The sequence below is a fragment of the Solea solea genome, chromosome 2 (assembly GCF_958295425.1).
Source record: "Solea solea chromosome 2, fSolSol10.1, whole genome shotgun sequence".
Taxonomy (NCBI): Eukaryota; Metazoa; Chordata; class Actinopteri; order Pleuronectiformes; family Soleidae; genus Solea; species Solea solea.
Window position 1 is genome coordinate 2,844,657 of NC_081135.1, and position 6,000 is coordinate 2,850,656.

A 6,000-nucleotide genomic window follows, 5' to 3' on the forward strand; every position below is an offset into this window, starting at 1 on the left:
GGCGGATGTCAGGCAAGCGTCCTGTCAGTTTCTATCTTGTTTTCATTGGCGGGATGAATGCATTAAGACAGACTTTAATGTCTCCAACACAACGCTTTTGAGAGACAATCACTTTCCTCCTCGAGCCGTGCCTGTGCTTGCATGTACAGGCAAGCAATTCATAAGAGACAGCGATGAGTACATAGGTATATCAAGTCTTTAAGAAAAAAAAAAAAAAGAACTTGAACTTTCTCACATAGTTTGTACATTTGTGGTGGGAATCTGTCAGTAATGTTTATGTGCGGATTCTGGAGGCCGTGAAAGGCTTGCTGCTTTTCATGAATCCACACGCCAGGGTGAAGAGGGTCATTATCTTGAAATATCAGAAATGTACAAGAAGGAAAAGAACTCGCAGCAGAGGATGCTCCTGTAAGTATTCAACTGTCACTACCAGGGATTTTGTTTCCGAGACCGACTCATGACAATCGCGTATGAGCGGCGTGACGTCAGTGGTAAACAACAGACACACCTGTTTGTAGATCAACAAGAGCTAACGAGGCGAGACGCGAACATGCAGAGTTTAATGCTTCGAAGTACCGACATTCCTTTGAGTTGGTACTGATGGAATGTGCAGGAAATAGGGTTAAATGTTTAGGTCAGAGACTGTTTATGCATTTAATTACTTGTTTGTAAGATTGAAACTAATAAAACACGCTTTGAAAAAGAGAAGAATAGAATTAGTAACTAAGTACTTTTGAAAATAAGTAATCAGTTAAGTAACTAGATTACTTTCTTGGAGAAGTAACCAGTAACTAATTACTACTTCCAAGTAAGTTGACCAACACTGGTCACGACTCTGGCATGCAGAGGAATCACTTGGCTCGTCAGCCCAACAACATGGACACCCATGCATCTACAGTGCAGGTTTTGGGTCTTATGATCTGGCTCCTGAAGCCTTTAAATGTCACCTTTAGATCTATATGTGTGGTTAGGTAATTCAGGTGTGTTTGTATCTACCTGTGTTTGACTATTTAGCGACAAAGAAGGTAAACAATACACACAACAATATGTGAGCACTATACTATAGAAATGTTGATGTTAACATTTAGCTTGATGCACCGCTACGCCCTGATCTGTAATTCGTATTATTTTTGGCTATTAAAAACGAGTGTTCATTGGCCATAGATACTCCTCATGCTTACAGGAGAACATACAGTCTTTGTTCGAGCCTCTGAGGCTTCATCTTTATCTTCACAATCAAGTTTCCATCCATCACCGTTGGCGAGGTTGAATTTGCACTTCTTTTAAGTTGTCACTTCCCCAGTCTGTCCCTTTGGTTGCAATTCATTATCATTATTTTTTCTTCTTTTATTAGTATTGTTGATGTATCTCAGTACAAAGACTGTATGGATTCCGGGGGCTTCTTTGATATGACAATGATGCAAATAAAAATGATGGTTTGAAATGACAGGAAACTACAAGGAGCTCTCGCTTCTCTAAAAACAGAACTAGGCCAATTTATATACCGAGTAATTATCCGCGCTTTTCTTCTTGCCTGTGCGGCTATACAGCAGTGACTTGACAAGTGAAGCTCAGTTCTGCCATTTTGTGGGCGTTTAACCAAATACAATAAAGTATTATTTGACTTGGTGTTTCACCGTCGTCCAAACCCGCAAACTGTCCATCGAAACTGCGCCTCACAGAAACCTTGAAACTTAAAAGTACTACCTTTTGTTCCTGGGGTGAATATGTCACTCGTCTAATTATTACCCTTGAAAATAAGTATTTCAACCACAGCACAGAGCGCTGCTTCCTTAAAGCAGGACCTGTCTTGGGGGAAACAGTCGGTGAAAGCACCTACCAGGAAAATGATCAATCTTGTATTATGAGAAAATCAGGTAATGTGTACTGAGCACAAATGTACAACATGTACAGGAAGGGAATAAAAAGAAGAGTTTTTGAGCTCATTTATAAACTCTGAGTGAAAACACTCCTTTTTCAACTCAAGGGAAACTTCACTGATTGTTGCTGCACATACAACAAAGTTCTGGTCCAACCTTTTGGGTCTGACATTTCTTCCCAAACTTAACTATGTGCATATTTTTGGACATCGGCGAACAGTCATGCATAAACACCCAGGCTCCTCTTGGCTCCGACTGCTCTCACAGACTCTCTCGCTGCCCTGCAGTCTGCTGGCAACACCAGCGACTCACTCCGTGTATGATAAACAGAATGCAGAGTTGAAAAGGAATCAAGAGGAAATCTGACAATGAGCATAAGTGGTGTGAGGCTCCGCAGAACTGGAAGCTGTAGGTGGTGATGAATATTTGGTCAAAAAAAACACACAGTGTACTCTAATTCTTTGTTTTCTCCAGAGAGAAAGAGCTGGGAGTGCAATTTCTTTTTAGAGAAAACAACATAAAACTGCGTCTTCCTACATTTACAGTGTCTCTATCCCCCTAAGGACGCTGTAGGTAAACAAAATGTGTAATGTTTACTTGGCTGCGGTCACCTGGGTGCTTGTCAGCGGTGGCTTCGGCTCGTTTCAGCATCAGGGGCAACATCTGAGCGGTCTGCAGGATCTGAGGGATCAGGGATGCGGCGGCGGTGGCGTGGAAGAGCGCGGGGGCAGCGGCGGAGAGGGGAAGCGTCGAACAGCTCCTTTAGGGCTCGTTTCCCCAGCCGTGCAGCTGCTAGCAATTACCTAAGAAGGGAGAAGAAACCGGTGAAGTAACCCAGCGCTGAAGGCCTCTCTCCTCGGCTCACACCCCGAGGCTCTAATTACTCCACCAAAAGCCTGAATATCTGTCAGAACCAATCAGTGGCAGCCGGGAAACAAGAACATGGTGCAGCATTCATTTGTTTGCAAGGCAAACACTCGCCAGGTACTTAGCACTGAATCAATGTTTGATTTATTAATGTGTGTATGCAGGTCAGAACACCGGGCTTTATTATGACAATCCTCCTGCTCCTGCAGCAGAAGCAGTGGATACTAGAATTATTTGCTTGAATATGTTTTTTTCCTTCCTTCCTTTGCTTAAGTGACCCCTGTTGTTGTTTTTTAAACTTAAGCTCACCAAATGAGACAAGTTAGCAAGAAGTTGTTTGGAAAGGACAAAAAGTGAAAGCTTCTCAATGATAATCTCCATTTCTGCATCCCCCTCCCCCCCCCCCCCCCCCGCACACAGTCTCCCCTTCCTCCTTCCTATATTTCTTCATCTTCTTTGCTGCAGGATTGGCTCTGGAGTGCATCCATCCCTCCTGCCATATGCTTGGAGCTGCTCATCTTTTAGAACCACTTTGTCACTCTCACCGGTTTGGAGGTACACTTTGAAAGTGATGTCGCGAGATGCAAAACACCTAAAAGGAAGGTGGGCCAGCACCAGACAGTGATTAATACCGCTTTCAGCCGTCCCCTTGAAGGAAACCCGAGGCACCATTGCATCACGGTAGAATTACTTTGGTTTAGAAAGGAAGGGGAGGGCACGTAGGGGGAGGGGAATGGAAAGCAGCGCTATAATTCTTTGGATTGCCATATACGGGTGTTTTTTAATTAAAAGGTTTAGTGAAAACACATTATTCATATCCCCTGAAGAGCACGAGCAAAACTTATACTTTATGCATCGCAGGAAAGTGTTAAGACTTTGTCACGTTCACGAAAGCCTCGTCTCGATTTCCAATGCCGCTCCTCCAAGGTTGAGCAGGTATTTTTGCACCTTCCGTTTGAGTTATAGAGTGATAAATGATAAGAATACATTTGCACACTTTGCTACACTTTTCAGCCGTTGAGACGTAGAGAATGTGATGAAAAACAAAAGGGCTGGGGACAGAGGAGTTGGTGCGTTTGTGAATTAATGGACTTAAGTTTTGTTTGTAATGAAGTTACGGCAGAAGTTCTGGTCATGAGGCGAGCTGGTTTGCTGTAGTTTGATTATCTGTGTGTGTAATAGGGTTCAATATGTTCTGAATGTATAAGCTCAAGCTTCTGCATCCTCTTTGCTGTGATGCTCCAAAGGTTTTGAAACAGGTTAGTGGTCCTGCTGTCTTTAACATCGTCATATTTTACCCTTTGACCTAGAGCAGGGGTGTCAAACTCGTTTTAGTTCAGGGGTCTGTATATTTTTACAAAACCTGAAATTTCCTAAGAAAAATAAGCGCAATTTCAACAATATTATGCAAAACTTTACCATTTCCACACACGCATAACAACGTACAGATCACAGTGGATTTACAAAAGGCCCAAAACATTTAGTCACAGGTGTCTGAAACTGACAATAATACAATATTATTGCATATGATACATATTACAAAACCTTGAGTTAGTGACCTACGTATATATTGGGACGACATTTTTGATAATTTTTCTCAAACCTAAAACAGTTTCTAACGTTTTCTTAGCACAAATTATGGCAGTAAATTAAGCTACTCTCTACAAGCCTTGTTTTTTTTCTTTGCCAATGAGGAAGCATATGCTGCAGAGAAAACATTGACTTGCTATCAATCATATTTAAGTACTTAAGTAAGCAAGGGACACTAAATTTGTCTATTGCCCCTTTAATAGACAGAAAACATGAATATGTTCTAATATAGTGTTCATTATTATAATTACTGCCTATTTGAACGAGGTATAAGAATATCAAAAGGTATAACATAAAATCAATATGTAGCTTGTTTGTGTTTACATTAAGTTTGTGTGACCAAGTAATATTAGCCGGTTATTGCCAGGGAGTGCGTTGGAAGCCAGCGATGTTAGGTTTTACCAAATAAATATTTAAAATACTTTTAGCCACGATTTGTGTGAGTATGTTTTACTTTAGTGGTTCTCAATATTAAAATACAGTGGTGTAAATAGATGGAGCAAAGTCAGCTACTGACTTTTCACAGGGGCCAGATTTATTCTCTCCTCCTCCTCCTCCTCTTCTTCCTCACATATACTTCACAAACTGACATTAGAGTATGAGAGAGATAACGTGACACTAATTATCATTATTTAATTTATTATATATATGTTTTGGTATTTATTTAATAGTTTCTACGCACTCCTCAGCTCCACTGTGATCACATCCCCTGGTATTGTACAGTAGGAAGCTAGCACAGTTTGACAACCACGGTTTTACAAAATAAGCATAAAATGAAGTTGATGTTGGAAATGTTTGATTACCCTAATCCTCCCCACCCAGTGTTTGGGAAACTTTAGCCTATAAAATGACTAAAGTGAGAATATATTCAATAGTCAGAGCGGGTCACGCAAACTAGCAAAACGGCTACTTTTTCTTGAAATGTTTGACAGTTGCGCACACACATATAAAGCAGGTTTTAAACAGGTGTCAACGCTCACAACTTACCTGTACACCTTCAGCCCAGCAGCAGAGCAGCACAGACAGAGTGAAAATATAAACTTAAAGTGTAAAAACGCTCATTTTCTCTCGCAAACAAACAGCGATAGTAATTAATGACGGCCGTTAGCGCGTGCGCGGGCGCGCGCAGCCTCTTAACCCTTTAACAGCGAGCGTAACGCAGACGACAAGTGTGCACGAGCGGACTGTGCCTTACCGTAATTACGCGACGGTTTGCGCTTTGAAAAACTCCACCGGTGTCTGAAAGCTGACAAGTTGCACGTCGAAGCCAACGTGTTTGTTATTACGGTAATTTCACTCGCGCGGGATTTGCTTGTTAAATGGTTGGTTAGTTAGGTAGCAGCTACAAGCTAATAACATAGATAGATAGATAGATAGATAGATAGATAGATAGATAGATAGATAGATAGACAGATAGATAGATCACACTCCATAAAACTATCCTCATAGCTCTTGTGCAAACACATTGAAGGCTGCGTTTATCCCACAGATGAAATCCCATGCAAATCAAAGCAACGCAGCAGATCCTCCATTACACATATCATTACAAACCCCTGCCCCACTTCAAAACCCCTGCTACCAATAATCAATCTTCCCATGTTGTGAAATAAAATGCAAAGCACTGAATTAACAAGCAGGCGTGACAGGCTGATTATTGATTTAA

General features: G+C 41.4%; 1 long non-coding RNA gene across 3 annotated transcripts in view; it reads right to left on the reverse strand.

Annotated features, from left to right (window-relative positions):
* LOC131455363 (uncharacterized) overlaps positions 1-5,459 on the reverse strand; it is a 100,791-nt gene extending 95,332 nt beyond the window's left edge. For all 3 annotated transcript variants that reach the window (XR_009239794.1, XR_009239793.1, XR_009239792.1), the window contains exons 1-2: positions 5,325-5,459; positions 2,492-2,683 (exon numbers count right to left, since the gene is read on the reverse strand). This is a non-coding gene — a long non-coding RNA (uncharacterized LOC131455363). The remainder of the gene's footprint in view (positions 1-2,491; positions 2,684-5,324) is intronic.
* Positions 5,460-6,000: the final 541 nt, after the last annotated feature.